Source organism: Microcebus murinus, chromosome X (genome assembly GCF_040939455.1).
Source record: "Microcebus murinus isolate Inina chromosome X, M.murinus_Inina_mat1.0, whole genome shotgun sequence".
Taxonomy (NCBI): domain Eukaryota; kingdom Metazoa; phylum Chordata; class Mammalia; order Primates; family Cheirogaleidae; genus Microcebus; species Microcebus murinus.
In genome coordinates this window covers 21,095,019-21,112,585 of record NC_134136.1, presented here as the reverse complement: position 1 = coordinate 21,112,585, position 17,567 = coordinate 21,095,019, and positions in this window count along the sequence as shown.

Sequence of the window (17,567 nt, the reverse complement as noted above, 5' to 3'; positions counted from 1 at the left end):
GTGGGATCATTTTTATCAGTTAAACCACTGTACAAATTCTAATTAGTGAACTATTCATGTATTCAAATATATAGGTCATTAAATCAGAAATGTCCAATTTCAAATCAAAAGTATGGTTTGTTATATCGCAAATAAGAAGCAGTACAATTAATCAAAGTGTCTGCCTAAACTATTGACATAGTTTTGCCATCTTAATGGTAGCTTGCTTATGCCAGCATCAAAGAAGCCTGGAGAGCGAGTGGTGATGAAATCAAGAAAGGCATTTTTCCACAGCTTGTTGAGAATTGAATATTTTTCCTTGCACGTAGTGATCCAAAGCCTGGAACAAGTGGTAGTCAGTTGGTGCAATGGCTGGTGAATACAGTGGATGACAGAGAGTTTCCAAGTCCAGCCTCTGTAGTTTGAGCAGCGTTGTTTGTGCGACATGTGGTTGAGCATTGTCTTGAAAGAGGATTGGCCTGTCTCTATTGACCAATCTTGGTTGCTTAATCACAAGCATCCTCATCATTGCATCCAATTGATGGCAGTAGACACCCACTGTAATTGACTGACCGGATGTCATGAAGCTGTAGTGGATGATACCAATGCTGGACCATCAAACAGACACTATTAGTTTTTGTTGATGAATATTCAGTTTTGGACTTTGTTTCTTCCCTTCATCATGCCAAATGCTTGCAATTGTCAAAAAGAATCAATTTTCATCACAAATAACAATAATGTGCAGAAATGTCACCTTTATGTTGTGACAGCAAAGAAAGGCAAGCTTTGAGACAATTTCTCTTCTGATGCTCGTTTAATTCATGCAGAACTCATGTATCCAGCTTCATTAGCTTGCCTGTTTGTTTCAAATAGCCCAATATTGTTGGAATAGTAACGTGAAATCTTGCTGCTAATTCATGTGAAGGTTGAGATGGATTCGCTTCCATTACAGCTTTCAGCTTGTCATTATCCACCTTCGTTCGGGGTTGCCCATGTGGCTCATTTTCAACATTAAAATCACCAGAATGGAACTTCTCAAACCATCAACATACTGTGCATTCGTTAGTCACATCCTTCTCAAACACTTCGTTGATATTTCGAGCTGTCTGTGCTGCACTGATTCCACAATGGAATTCATATTCAAAAATAACAGGAATTTTTGATTTATCCATGGTTTCACAAAAATTGCTCTGAAAATTTTTTTGAAAGATAATCATCCTGAGACCACGGGAGACTCCACGGGAGGAGGTCATGGAGGAGAACTGGAAGCTGGGACCGCGGAGCAGCCCGGAAACCAGCGGGAAGTATTGCCCGTTTCCCCTCCCCTGCATCCTGGACTGCTGGTGGGCTCCCCAGCGAGTGGAGAGACCTGCGGACACCAGCCCAGCGATGGCCGCTGCCAGTGAGCGGTAAGCCAGTGGCAGACGCGGCACCAGGCTCCCAACTCCCTCAGGGCACCTCCGTGTGCACAGACCCGAGCTGCACGGCAGACGCCATATTGCCTCCTCCTCCTCTCCCCCGACCCTACCCGTGGCTGCCCAGAGAGACAATACCGCAAATGGAGTTTTGATGGAGTCATGGTAGCAGAAATCAGACTGCAGTGTATTAAGAATTTCATGAAAGACAAGGAAGGCTGTGAATGTAGAAAAAATATTTTAAGATGTGTTTATTTTTAAAAAGCAAGGAAAGAGATAAGTCAATAATCATTTCAAATTAGGTCTATTTGTTGTTGTTATTTTGGATGAGTGAGACTTTGGTATACTTTTAAGAGAAAGAGAATGCTAAAAATATGGAGGGGGGAGAGAGAGAGAGAGAGAGAGAGAGAGAGAGAGAGAGAGAGAGAGAGAGAAGAGAGAATAATTTATAAGATGAGATTCCCAAGAATATGAGAAGAGTTGCAATTAAAAGTTCAGATGAAATTAACTTTCCCTGGATTAATAGCCTATTCTATTCAATTGAAGATAAGAATTGAACACAGGATGTATGTAGATGAAAATAATTTGTAGAAGAGAGAATCTTACACCAAATGGCATGAATTTTTGCAACAGAAAAAGGAAGTAACGTTATCTTGATAAAGGTTGCTCAGGATGATGTGTTTTTTGAGGCCTAGAATCTTCCAGGAAATTTTATTTTGTAACCCAACTGTCTACTTAGTTGAAATCTATATACCTTGGGTATGAAGCTGGGTGATGAAACTTGGTACTACTGCAGCAAACTTGAATTTAGAGGCAAAGGTTATATTTCACTTAATGGAATAATTAATTTTCAGCTATATCGTCTAAAAAGTTGAGTAAATAAATTTTGCCTAAGTGGTCTAGCATCAATCTACATATCTGGCCATCCTCAATACAATCGGACAGCCCAAGCCATAAATGCCTAACACTCTAAAAAAGAAATCAGGATTTAGTTGACCTCATAGAAGAGAGGGCCTAATGGCCATTTCTTTGGGAATATGTATGATACAAAATGATATATATATAGTCCATGTCATTGCTGTTGTATACACTGAATGAGGAAGTCCTTTTCCTCCTCTGACCATACAGAAAGAATTCAGTTTCCTTAAAGGATCATATATTGTAGGAAAACTTCAGCCACTACTTTCTGTTTTGTTAGCATTCACCCTTTCTTGACTGATGTTTGAGATATCACAATCTTTGTGTTTTCTAATAGTTGCTTTAACGCCTGTCTCTCTTTGCCACTGTATCTTATGAGTTTAGGAGTTAACAATACTGCTTAATTGTGTATTATTTTAAGTTTTGCACTTTTGAGTCTAATGGGTATGCCTTCTGTCGCCTAGCTTGGATTTTGTCTGGAGGTAATAACATTAGAAATGGTCTGATAACCAGTTTAAAAATGTTGCTCATAAGAATACTTCTAAACTTTGAAATATTATGCAAAATTATCATGGGTTTTATTTCCAGTATGCTTTAGACATAAGCTACTAGAACATTAAAAATGAGTTAGACAATGATTGTTTAATATTTTGTATTAAACATAATTCGTGTAAAATAACAAGATTATTAAAAGTTCTTCCTGGTATGTTTGATGTATACAGAGGTTTAAAAATAGTCTTTGTTGCAGCAAAACAAGTATGCTACATACCAATTTTTGAAAACTCCAATTCTATGTAGTGGAAAATAAACTTTAATTGTCCACAAGCTTAATATTACTAAATTTTTTGCTCTTTATGTTAACTTTTGTTTTCTAAAATATATGGGTCAATTCCATTCTCAATTTAGATTCTCTTTTATTTCTTATTTTTTATTTTTCTTGATCTCTTACTATTTGTAAGGTTTTGTTCCAGGCTCATTTTTGCTTGGGCTCTTTTTTTTATTTTTCTACTAGATCCTCCTTTTACTTTTCTACTTATGTTATCACAAATATTTTTCTCTTTAAAAATCGATTACATACATTACAAATATTTTTTTCCAAATTTTGTTTTTTAAATTGTGCTTGTTAGTCCAACTTAGTATCATTCCCTTGAGTATTGTAGCACTGTGAATACAGTATTTCCTTTCACTTATGCTAGTGTCTGAATTCTGGTCCCTTGATACGTGCAGTAAAGTAAGACATTGCATTAACTTCTGTTTTACATTTTGTGAAATTTTGTCAGGGATTTTCTTCTCCCCATAGGGCATGCAAAGATCTTAAGGAGAGAAAACTTGTATGATAAAGGAGCTTGAAATATGTAAGATCAGTGTAATGATTAGATGTAATAAATCCCATCAGAACCCAGACTGATACATTTTACATCAGACATTCCCTTGTACTAGTAATATGCATAAAATAAGGCTTGACTTCATCTTGTTACTCATCAAAATTTTAGTGTGCAAATTAAAATGCACCAATATCTATTCATTAAAATGGTAGATTATTCTGCCTTCGAAGGAATGTTATTATGTCATACTTACCAACTATAACTAAACATCTGCTTATCTACCAAATGATGTGAAATTAAGAACCACAGACTATGAATAGTCTGCATTGTAAAACAATTTTGAATAGGCTATTCATTTAGTATATACACATATATACACATGTATTTAGGTTATCATAATATATAGTTATCCAAAATGTTAGTTTGATATCAGGATAATATAGTATAATTTGTTAACATATGCCATTAAAATGTCAGACTGCAGATCCACACTAGATAACAAAGAAGTCATTTCTAAAAAATATGAAAAATGCGAACCTTCAAAAGTACTAACGGGTTAATTATAACAAACATTTAATTAAAAACTTATTTAACTACTCAAGATAAAAACCGAAGCTATGGAAATTTGATACTGGAAATAGTCACGCTCTTTAACACCTATTTATATGAAATAGCAAAAATGTCAACAATAATTTAGTCATATGTGTCTTAAGGCTTATATTTCATTTTTTTTCCTTTCTTGTTAACTTTTAATTGAAGTACAATATACATCCATAAAAGTGAACAAACCATAGTGTAAAATTTATCAAATTTCGAAAAGTCAAAATTCCTATGTAACCACCACTTGGACCAAAAAGAAAACATTAGCAGCACCCAGAAGCTTGCCTCATGCTCTCTTATATTTAATAACTGCTATCCATCCTAGTGCTCTGTCACTCAAAGGTAACCATTATATTGACTTCTCTCTACATACAATAATTTTGCATGTTTTGAACTTTATATGTGTGTGTGCATGTGCACATATGTATACATATATATATATAATCTAGTCTTTATTACTCGACAGTATTTTTGTGAGATTTATCATCATTATTGTGTATACTTGTAGTCCATTCATCAAAATTCATGTATATAATTTGTTTTGATTAATAACCCACAATTTATTTTCCCCACTCTATTCTTGATGGAAATTTGGATTGTTTCCAATTTAAAGCTATACCAATAGTGCTACCATAAGCATTACTTTAAATATGTTTTGTGAGCATAAGTATGCATTTTTTGACAATATACATAGAAATAGAATTATAATGTTACAACAGTGACAAATCATATTGGGTATTTTCTTTTTCATCCTAGCATCTCTGGTGTGTGTGAAGTTCTATTTTGCAATTCTCTAAAGAGCAATGCAGCTTAATGTGTGTGTGTGTGTGTGTGTGTGTGTGTGTGTGTATTGATGATATGATGATATGATGTCCTCTTTTGACATATCCACTTAGGTTACTGTTCTTTTTTATTATTTGAATAACCATTTTTATTCTTTAATTGTAGTTCTTCATATATTGTAGTAATAGGTCATTTTTCAAATATATGCATTGCAAACACATTCTACTAGTCTATGCCTTAACTTTTACTTTCTTTTTTTTATTTCAGCATATTACAGGGGTAAAAATGTTCAGGTTATATATATATTGCCCTTGCCCCACTCGAGTAAAAGCTTCAATCATGTTCATCTCCCAGACAGTGTGCACTACACACATTAGGTGTGTATATATAAATCCACTCCTCCCCCCACCATCTGCCCGACACCCAATGAATGTTATTTCTATATATGCACTTAAGTGTTGATCAGTTGAAACCAAATTGATGGTGAGAGTACATGTGGTGCTTGTCTTTCAATTCTTAGGATACTTCATTTATTAGAATGGGCTCCAGCTTTATCCAGGATAATATAAGATGTGCTAGATGACAATTGCTTTTTGTGGTTGAGTAGAACTGCATGCTATACATATACCACATATTATTAATCCACTCATGTGTTGATGGGCATTTGGGTTGTTTCCACATCTTTGCAATTATGAATTGTGCTGCTATAAACATTCTAGTGCAGGTGTCTTTTTTGTAGAATGTCATCTGTTTGTTTGGGTCGATGCCCAGTAATGGGATTGGTAGATCAAATGGTAGTTCTACTTGTATCTCTTGAGATATCTACATATTGTTTTCCACAAAGGTTGCACTAGTCTTCAGTCCCACAAACAGTGTATGAGTTTTCCTATCTCTCTGCATCCATGCCAACATTTATTGTTTGGGGACTTTTTGATAAAGGCCATCTTCATTGGAGATAAGTGATATCTCATTGTGTTTTTAATTTGCATTTCCCTGATGATTAGAGAAGTGAAGCATTTTTTTCAATGTTTGTTAGCCATTAGTCAATCTTCTTTTGAAAAGTTTCTGTTCATGTTCTTTGCCCACTATTTGATAGGGTCGTTTGATTTTTTTCTTGTTATTTTCCTGAGTTCTATATAGATTCTAGTTATCAGCCCTTTATCAGATGTGTAACATGTGAATACTTTCTCCCATTCTGAAGGTTGTCTGTTTGTTCTTGTGATAGTTTCCTTGGCTGTGCAGAAGTTTTTTTTTTGTTTGTTTGTTTGTTTTTTTAAATTTGATCAAGTCCCATTTATTTATTTTTGTTGTTGCTGTGATTGCTTTGGGGTCTTCTTCATAAATTCTTTTCCCAGGCCAATGTTTATAGGGTTTTTTCAACATTTTCTTGTAGAATTTTTATAGTTTCACACCTTAGGTTTAAATCTGCTATCCACCATGAGTTGATTTTTGTGAGAGGCGAAAGGTGCAGATCCATTTTCAGTCTTCTACATGTGTCTGTCCAGTTTCCCAAGCACCATTTATTGAATAAGGATTATTTTCCGCCATGTATATTTTTGCCTACTTTGTCAAAGATTAGATGTCTAGATGAGTATAGTTTTATATCTGAGTTCTCAGTTCTGTTCCATTGGTCTATGTCTCTGTTCTTGTGCCAGCACCATGATGTTTTGGCTACTATAGCCTCATAGTATAGCTTGAAGTCTTGTAAATTGATGCCTCCCTATTTATTCTTTTTGCTTAAGATTGCTTTTGCTATATGGGGTCTTCCTGGTTCCATATGAAGTGTAAAATTATTTTTTTCTAATGAAAAATATTTTCTGTGAAAAATGATGTTGATATTTTAATAGGGATTGCATTGAATGTGTAAATCACTTTGGATAGTATAGACATTTTAACAATGTTTGATTCTGCCCACCCATGAGCATGATATTGTTTTCCACCTGCCTAAGTCCTCTGTTATTTCCTTCCTCAGTGTTTTGTAGTTCTCCCTACAGATGTCTTTTACCTCCTTAGTTAAATATATTCCTAGGTATTTTATTTTCTTTGTTGCTATTGTGAGGGGTATTGAGTCTTTGATTTGCTTCTCAGTTTGACTGTTATTGCTGTCTAGGAATGCTACTGATTTCTGTACATTGATTTGTAACCTGAGACTTGGCTGAATTTGTTTATCAATTCCAGTAGTCTCATGGCAGAATCTTAGGAGTTTTCTAGATATAAGATCATATCTTCAACAAAGAGTGACAGTTTGACCTCTTCTGCCCCCATTTGGATGCCCTTGATTTGCTTCTCTTGTTTGATTGCTATAGCTCGGACTTCGAGCACTATTTTGAATAGAACTGGTGATAGAGGGCCACTTTGTCTAGTTCTAGTTCTAAGCAGGAATGCTTTCAATTTTTTCCTTCAGTATGATGTTAGCTGTGGTTTGTCATGTATGGTTTGTCATGTATGGCGATTTTCATTTTTAGCTAAATTTCATCTATGCCTATTTCATTAAGCATTCTTATTATGACAGGGTGCTAAGTTTGACAAATGTTTTTTCTTCATCTATTGAGAGAATCTACAGAACTCAGGAAAATCATCAAGAAAAAAAAATCAAACAACCCCATTAAAAAGTGGGCATAGGATATGAACAGAAATTTTTCAAAAGAAGACAGACTAATGGCCAAAAAACATATGAAAAATGCTCAACATCTCTAATCATCAGGGAAATGCAAATAAAAACCACAATAAGATTTCACTTAACTCCATTGAGAATGGCCTTTATTAACAAGTCCCAAAACAATAAACGTTGGCATGGATGTGGAGAGATAGGAACACTCCTACATTGCTGGTGGGACTGCAAACTAGTGCAACCTCTGTGGAAAGCAAGATGGAGATATCTTAAAGTGATACAAGTGGATCTACCATTTGATCTGGCAATCCCATTACTGGGCATCTACCCAAAAGAACAAAAGACTTTCTATAAAAAAGGAATCTGATCTCAAATGTTTATAGCAGCACAATTCATAGTTGAAAAAATGTGGAAACAACCCAAGTGTCCATCAATACATGAGTGGATGAATAAAATGTGGTATATGTATACTATGGAGTTCCACTCAGCCACAAAGAAACAATGGTGATCTAGCAACTCTTATATTATCCTGGATAGAGCTGGAGCCCATTGTACTATGTGAAGTTTCATAACATTGGAAAAATAATCACCACATGCACTCACTATCAAATTGGTATTAGTTGATCAATACCTATGTGTATATATAGCAGTAACTCCATTGGATGTCAAGCAGGTAGGAAGGGGGTGGAGGGGATGGGTATATTCACATCTAATGGGTGCAGTGTGCACCATCTGGGGGATTGACAGGCTTAAAACTCTTATTCAGGTAGGGCAAAGACAATATATGTAACCTCAATATTTGTACCCTCATAAAATGCTGAAATAAAAATTAGAAAATAATAAAAATTTAAAAAAGAGCTCACAAAGCTTAGAGACTGTTAGAAGCTTTTATAAAGCACAGTAAAATGACAATTCAATGTTAGAAAAAATAAGAGTTTTGGAAACATACACCCTCTGAAGCCTGAATGAAGAAGAAGGAAATCCTAAACAGACCATCAATGTGCACGGAGACTGAAACAGTAATAAAAAAATTTCCCAAGGAAAAAAAGTCCCAAACCTGATGTATTCAGAGACAAATTCTACCATACCTACAAAGAGCTGGCACTTATTCTACTGAAACTGTTCCAAATACCAAGAAAACTAATCCCCCCTAACTTTTGTGAAGACAGTTATCATCTTTGTACCAAAGCCCAGGAAGGACTCAATGAAAAAAAGAAACTACAGTTATCCCCTATTAACATAGGTGAAAAATCCTGAATAAAATACTAGGAAACTGAATTCAACACCACATCAAAAAGATAATTCACAGTCAAGAAACAAGGATGTAGGCCGGGTGCTGTGGCTCACGCCTGTAATCCTAGCTCTTGGAAGGCCGAGGCGGGCGGATTGCTCAAGGTCAGGAGTTCGAAACCAGCCTGAGCAAGAGCGAGACCCCGTCTCTACTATAAACAGAAAGAAATTAATTAGCCAACTGATATATATATAAAAAAAAAAATTAGCCGGGCATAGTGGCACATGCCTGTAGTCCCAGCTACTCGGGAGGCTGAGGCAGAAGGATCACTTGAGCCCAGGAGTTTGAGGTTGCTGTGAGCTAGGCTGACGCCACGGCACTCACTCTAGCCTGGACAACAAAGTGAGACTCTGTCTCAAAAAAAAAAAAAAAAAAAGAAACAAGGATGCAAAAATGGCTCAACGTGTATAAATCAGTATATGTGATTCACCACTTATACCAAAGTATAAACAGAGACTGTACAATCATCTCAATTGATTCAGAAAAAGCATTCGTTAAAATCCAGCATCTTCATGATGAAAACTCTCAACAAACTAGACATAGAGCCATATATCTCAAAATAATAAAAACCATCCATGACACACCCACAGTGACCATCATACTAAATGGGGAACAAAATGAAAGCACTTCACCTAAGAACTGGAACAAGACAAGGATGGCCACCATCACCACTTTTCTTTATCATAGTACTGAGTGTCCTAGCCAAACGGGCACAAGAAAGAAATAAAAATCATCCAAATCAGGAAAAAGAAGGTCAAATTATGCTTATTTGCTGATTATATGTTATTGTATCGAGAAAACCCTGAAGTCTTCACCACAAGATTCCCTGTGTTGATAACTATATTCACCAAAGTCTCAGATTACAAATCAATGTGCACAAATCAGAAGCACTTCTATATACTAATAACAGTCATACTGAGAGTCAAATTAAGAACTCAGTGCTATTTACAATAGTTACAAAGAAAATAAAAGAACTAGAAATATACTTAATCAAAGACATAAACAGTCTCTACAAGGAGAACTACAAAACACTGAGGAAAAAATAATAGAAGAAACAAGTAAATGGAAAATCATCCCATGCTCATGCATTAGAAGAATCAACATTGTTAAAATTTCCATACTGCCAAAAGTGATTAACAGATTCAAAGAAATTCCCATCAAAATATCAACATAATTTTTCAGAGATCTAGACAAATTGATCTTAATCTTCATGTGGAACAAAAAAAAAAAAGAGCCAATGCAATCTTAAGCAAAAGGAACAAATCTGGTGCCCTCACACTACCTAACTTCAAATTATACTGCAAAGCTATAATAACCAGAAACATCATGGTACTGTTATAAATGTAGAAATATAGACCAATGTAACAGAATAGGGAACCCAGAAATAAAACTATATAGCTACGACCAACTGATCTTTGACAAAGCACACAAAAACATATTAATATCTGGAGAAAAGATTCCTTGTTCAATTAATGGTGCTGGGAAATTTGGGCAGCTACATGCAGAAGACTAAAACAGGATCCTTATTTCTTGGAAAGTACAAAAATTAACTCAGGATGGATTAAAGACTTAAATGTAAGCCCTGAAACCATAAAAAATCTAGAAGTAAACATAGGAAACATGGTTCTAGACCAGGTGTCCTCAAACTATGGCCCATGGGCCACATGCAGGAATTTTTGCCCATTTGTTTTTTTACTTAAAAATAAGATATGTTCAGTGTGCATAGGAATTTGTTCATAGTTTTTTTAAAAACTATAGTCCAGCCCTCAAACAGTCTGAGGGACAGCGAACTGGCCCCCTGTTTAAAATGTTTGAGGACCCCTGTTCTAGACATTGACCTACACAATGAATTTATGACGAGGATCTGAAAAGCAAATACAGCATCAACAAAAAGAAAAAAGTGAGACTTAATTAAATTAAAAAGTTTCCACACAGTAAGGAAAATTTTCATCAGATCAAATAGAAAACCTACAGAAAGGGAGAAAATATTTGCAAAGTAGACATTCAACAAAAGGTTAATACATAGTATCTACAAAAACCTCAAACAAATAAACAAGAAAATAACTCCATTTAAAAGTAGGCAAAAGACATGAACACAGTTTTTTCAAAAGAAGAGAAATACCTAGCAAAAATGAAAAAAATGCTCAACATTACTAATCATAAGGGAAATGCAAATTAAAATCACAATGAGATGCCACATTACTCCTGTCAGAGTGGCATTATTAAAAATTAAACAGTCATTGATGGTGGTATGAATGCAGTGAAAAAATAATCATATACTGTTGATTGGACTATAATTTACTATACACACACCATGGAGTGCTAATCATCCACAAAAGGGAATGAAATAAAGTCTTTTACAGAAACTTGGATGGAACTAAAGACCATTAATCTAAGTGAAGTATCTCAATAATGAAATAGCAAATTCCATACACTCTCACTAATATGTGTGAGCTACACGGGATCATAATGTGCTGTAAAGGACATTGAAAACTAAGAAGGATGGATGGTAGGAGGGGTGTGAGGGATAAAATCTTACCTATTATGTACAATGTGCACTATGCTGGATACAGGCACACTAAAAGTCCTGACTTCAACATCATACATTTCATTAATGTATCAAAAGTGCTTGTACCACCTTAACGTTTTGAAATAAATATTTTCAAAAGAACATATATGTGAGATTAATTTCTGAAATCTGTTCTCTTCCATTGCTTATTTTCTATCTTTGTCCCCAAACCACAGCATTTTTCCTATATAGCAGCAATGAACAATTAGTATTTGAAATTAAAACAAAAATATTATTTACATTAACACCCCCAGAAATAAAATAGGAATAAACCTAACAACGTATGTCCAAGATTTATATGAATAAAACAAAAAAACTCTGATGAATGAACAAAGAATGTCTAAATAAATGGAGAGTTAATCTATGGATACAAAGACTCAATATTGTCCAGAGATCAGTTCTTTCCAACTTGATCTATAGATTCAATGTAACTCAAAACAAAGTCCCAGCTAGTCATTTTAGTTGTTTTGTAGATACTGAAAAATTGATTCTTAATTTACACGTAGAGACAACAGATTCAGAATAGCCAACAAAATATTCAAAAAGAATAAACTTGGAGGATTATAACTACCCGACTTCAACACGTGGTGCAAAATTACAGTAATCAAGACAGTGTGACATTGATGAAAGAATAGACAAATATATCAAGGGAACAGAGTATACAGCCCACAAGTAGACCTGCATACATAAAATCAACTGATATTTGACAAAAGAACAAAATCAATACAATGGAGCAAAGATAGTCTTTGTAACACATAGTGTTAGAACAATTGGACATCCACAGATCCGCATGCAAATCAAGCCAATGTGGTATTTTTGATAGTATTGACCCATAGATTAATGGAACAGAATATAGCCGCAAAATAGATCCACACAAACATTGTCAACTGATCTTTGATAAAGAAGCAAAGTTAATAAAATTGAGCAAAGATTGTCTTTTCAACAAATCATGCTGAAACAACAGATATTGACATGTAAATAAATAAATGTAGACAGAGACCTTATGCCCTTCACAGAAATTAACACAAAATTGATCACAGACCAAACATAAAACTTAAAATTATATAACTTCTAAAAGATAGCATAGGGGAAAGTCTAGATGACCTTCGGTTTTGCAATTATTTTTAGATACAATATCAAAGGCTGAAAAAATTGATAAGTTGGAATTAATAAAATTAAAATCTTCTACTGTGCAAGATATATTGTTAAGAGAATGAGAAGACAAGCCACATACTGGAAGAAAATATTTGCAAAAGACATCTGATAAAGAACTGTAACCCGGCCGGGCGCGGTGGCTCACTCCTGTAATCCTAGCTCTCTGGGAGGCCGAGGTGGGCCGATTGCTCAAGGTCGGCGGATTGCTCAAGGTCAGGAGTTCAAAACCAGCCTGAGCAAGAGCGAGACCCCGTCTCTACTATAAATAGAAAGAAATTAATTGGCCAACTGATATATATATAAAAAATTAGCCGGGCATAGTGGCGCATGCCTGTAGTCCCAGCTACTCGGGAGGCTGAGGCAGAAGGATCGCTTGAGCCCAGGAGTTTGAGGTTGCTGTGAGCTAGGCTGACGCCACGGCACTCACTCTAGCCTGGACAACGAAGCGAGACTCTGTCTCAAAAAAAAAAAAAAGAACTGTAACCCAAAATATACAAATAATACTTTTTATTTACTTTGTTTTGCAGGTTTTATTCTATACCTATCTTATTTTGTTTTATTACATTTTATTCTATGTAATGTTTTGCATGATTGTAAAACAGAATTTATATAAAATGGGAAAAGTAGCAATTCCTAAAATCTGACAGCAAATTGAAGCAAATTAAACTATGCATTGGATTGATGGTAATACCAAAAAGAGTGAAATTATTTAAAATGCCTATAAAACACAATAATTTGACTGTATAGCCCCATGTACATAGCGCAAGGACAAAAACAATTTTAAAAATATATTGCTTTCTGTAGATATCTTGTTAGTCATTATATTGATACTGTTGGTCTGACACATGTAGATGCACATACAACCACACATATAGGAAATGTGTAGTTTGTGTATACATGTAAGTATGCATGTATAAATACTTTTATATATTTAAATACATATACACATATGTTTATATATACTTAGTATTTATATGATGTTATTTTATAAGAAAGCCTATTTTATAGAGATGTAACTATATTTTTATGGATGAAATGTTATGATAATAATACTAGGATTTTTTTTAAATTTCAGAGTATTTTGGTGGTACAAACACTTTGGTTACATAAATTTCCTTTGCATTACCCGAGTCAGAGCTACAAGAGTGCCCATCCCCTAGAAAGCATGGACTGCATCTGTTAGGTGTGGATTTATCCATCCCGTCTTTCCCCTCACCCACCCAACATACTATGAATGTTACTCCCATATGTGCACATAAATGTTGATTAATTAGTAACAATTTAATGGTGAGTACATATGGCATTTGTTTTTACATTCTTGTGATTCTTCACTTAGAAAAATGGGCTCCACCTCCACCCAGAATAAAACTCAATAATAAAAAGAAGAAAAAATCAAGAAAAACTTGATTAAAAAATGGACAAAATATATAAACAGACATCTCACAAAAGAGGATATTCAGATATCAAATTAGCCCATGCAAAGTTGCTCAACATAATATGGCATTAAGGAATGCAAATCTAAACAACAATGAGATCACTATACACCTATGAGAATGGCCAAAATCCAGAACACCAACAATAACAAATGTCAAGGATGTGGAGCAACAGGAACTCTCATTCATTGCTGATGAGAATGCAAGATAGTACAGACACTTTGAATGACTACCTAGCAGTTTCTTGCAAAACTAAATATACTATTGCCATATAATTCAGGATTCATACTTCTTGATATTTAATCAAATGAGTTGAAAACCTATGAACCCTTGAAATACCTGCAAAGGAATGTTTATAGAGCTTTTTTTTATTTCAGCATATTATGGGGGTACAAATTTTATGGTTTCAAATAATGCCCTAGGCCCCCTCCCCCCACAAATCTGAGCTTCAAGCATGATGATCTCCCAGACAGTGCACATCTCACTCATTATGTATGTATATACCCGCCCCCCTCGCACCTCCCACCTGCCCAATACCCAATTAATGTAGTTCCTATGTGTCCACTTAGGTGCTGTCAGTTAATACCAGTTTGCTGGTGAGTATATGTGGTGCTTGTTTTTCCATTCTTTGGATACTTCACTTAGTAGTATGGGTTCCAGCTCTATCCAGGAAAATGCAAAATGTGCTATATCACCATTGTTTCTTAGAGCTGAATAGTACTCCATGGTATACATATATCATATTTTATTAATCCACTCATAAATTGATGGGCACTTGGGTTGTTTCCACATCTTTGCAACTATGAATTGTGCTGCTATAAACATTCGAGTGCAGGTGTCTTTTTCATAGAGTGACTTTTGTTATTTTGGGTAGATGCCCAGTAATGGGATTTCTGGATCAAATGGTAGATCCATTTGTATCACTTTAAGGTATCTCCATATTGCTTTCCATAGAGGTTGAATTAGTTTGGAGTCATACCAGCAGTGTAAGAGTGTTCCTATCTCTCCACATCTACACCAACATCTATTGTTTGGGGACATTTTGATAAAGGCCATTCTTACTAGAAATAAGTGATATCTCATTGTAGTTTTTTTTTTTTTTTTTTTTTTTTTTTTTTGCACATCAAAAATTATTCTTTTTTATTTGCTTTTTTAAGACAACTTTTTTTTTTTTTGGCAAATTTTTTTTTTTTTTTGGCATATTATGGGGGTACAGATTTTAAGGTTTCAATAAATGCCCATTTCCCCCCTCCCCCCAAAAGTCTGAGTCTCCATCATGACCATCCCCCAGATGGTGCACATCTCACTCATTATGTATGTATATACCCACCCCCCTCCCCCCTCCCCCCTCCCACCTGCCCAATACCCTATTACTGTAGTACCTATGTGTCCACTTAGGTGCTAGTCAGTTAATACCAGTTTTCTGGAGAATATATCTGGTGCTTGTTTTTCCATTCTTGGGATACTTCACTTAGTAGTATGGGTTCCAGCTCTAACCAGGAAAATATAAGATGTGCTATATCACCATTGTTTCTTAGAGCTGAATAGTACTCCATGGTATACATATACCACATTTTATTAATCCATTCTTGGATTGATGGGCACTTGGGCTGTTTCCACAGCCTTGCAATTATGAATTGTGCTGCTATAAACATTCGAGTGCAGGTGTCTTTTTTGTAGAGTGTCACTGGATCATTTGGGTAGATGCCCAGCAATGGGATTGCTGGATCAAATGGTAGATTCACTTGTATCGCTTTAAGGTATCTCCATATTGCTTTCCACAGAGGTTGAACTAGTTTGCAGTCCCACCAGCAGTGTAGGAGTGTTCCTCTCTCTCCGCAACCACGCCAGCATTTATTGTTTGGAGATTTTTTGATAAAGGCCATTCTCACTGGGGTTAAGTGATATCTCATTGTGGTTTTGATTTGCATTTCCCTGATGATTAGAGATGTTGAGCATTTCTTCATATGTTTGTTGGCCATTCTTCTGTCTTCTTTAGAAAAATTTCTGTTCAAGTCTTTTGCCCACTTTTTAATGGGGTTATTTGATTTTTTCTTCCTAATTTTCGTGAGTTCTAAGTATATTCTAGTTATCAGTCCCTTATCGGATGCATAGGATGCAAAAATTTTCTCCCATTCTGTAGGTTGTCTGTTTACTTTCATGACTATTTCTTTGGCTGTGCAGAAGCTTTGTAGCTTGATCATGTCCCATTTATTTATTTTTGTTGCTGCTGTGATTGCCTTTGGGGACTTCTTCGTAAACTCTTTGCCCAGGCCGATGTCGAGGAGAGTGTTTCCAACTTTTTCCTCTAGAGTTCTAATAGTTTCATATCTTAGGTTTAAGTCTGTTATCCAGCGTGAGTTGGTTTTTGTGAGAGGTGAAAGGTGTGGGTCCTGTTTTAGCCTTCTACAGGTGGCTATCCAGTTTTCCCAGCACCATTTATTGAAGAGAGATTCTTTTCCCCAGCGTATGTTTTTGTCTGCTTTGTCAAAGATGAGATGGCTATATGAGGATGGTTTTATATCAGGATTCTCACATCTGTTCCACTGGTCAATATTCCTGTTTTTGTGCCAATACCATATTGTTTTAATTACTACAGCTTTGTAGTATAGTTTGATATCTGGCATATTAATGCCTCCCATTTTGTTTTTGTTGCCTAGAATTGCTCTTGATATTCGGGGTCTTCTTTGGTTCCATACGAAGCGTAAAATTATTTTTTCTATATCTGTGAAGAATGCTGATGGGATTTTAATAGGTATTGCATTGAATCTGTAGATCAGTTTGGGTAGTATAGACATTTTGATGATATTGAGTCTGCCGATCCACGAGCATGGTATGGATTTCCATCTGTTTACATCCTCTGCTATTTCCTTCCTCAGTGTTTCATAGTTCTCCCTGTAGAGGTCTTTTACCTCTTTGGTTAAATATATTCCTAGGTACTTTAATTTCTTTGTTGCTATTGTGAAGGGAATTGAGTCTTTGATTTGGTTCTCAATTAGATTGTTGTTGGCGTATATGAATGCCTCTGATTTCTGTGTATTGATTTTGTATCCTGAGACTTTACTAAATTCATTGATCAGTTCCAGGAGTTTCTTGGTTGAATCCTTGGGGTTTTCTAGATACAATATCATATCATCAGCAAACAGTGAAAGTTTGATCTCTTCTGCCCCTATTTGGATACCTTTGATTCCATTTTCCTGTCTGATTGCTGTAGCCAAGACTTCCAGCACTATGTTGAACAGAAGTGGAGATAGTGGGCAGCCTTGTCTGGTTCCAGTTCTAAGTGGGAATGATTTCAACCTTTCCCCATTCAGTATGATGTTGGCTATGGGTCTGTCATATATGGCTTGTATCATTTTTAGGTATGTCCCTTCTATGCCTATTTTCTTAAGTGTTCGTATCATGAAAGGGTGTTGAATTTTGTCAAAAGCTTTTTCTGCATCTATTGAAAGAATCATGTGGTCTTTGTTTTTGCTTCTGTTTAGGTG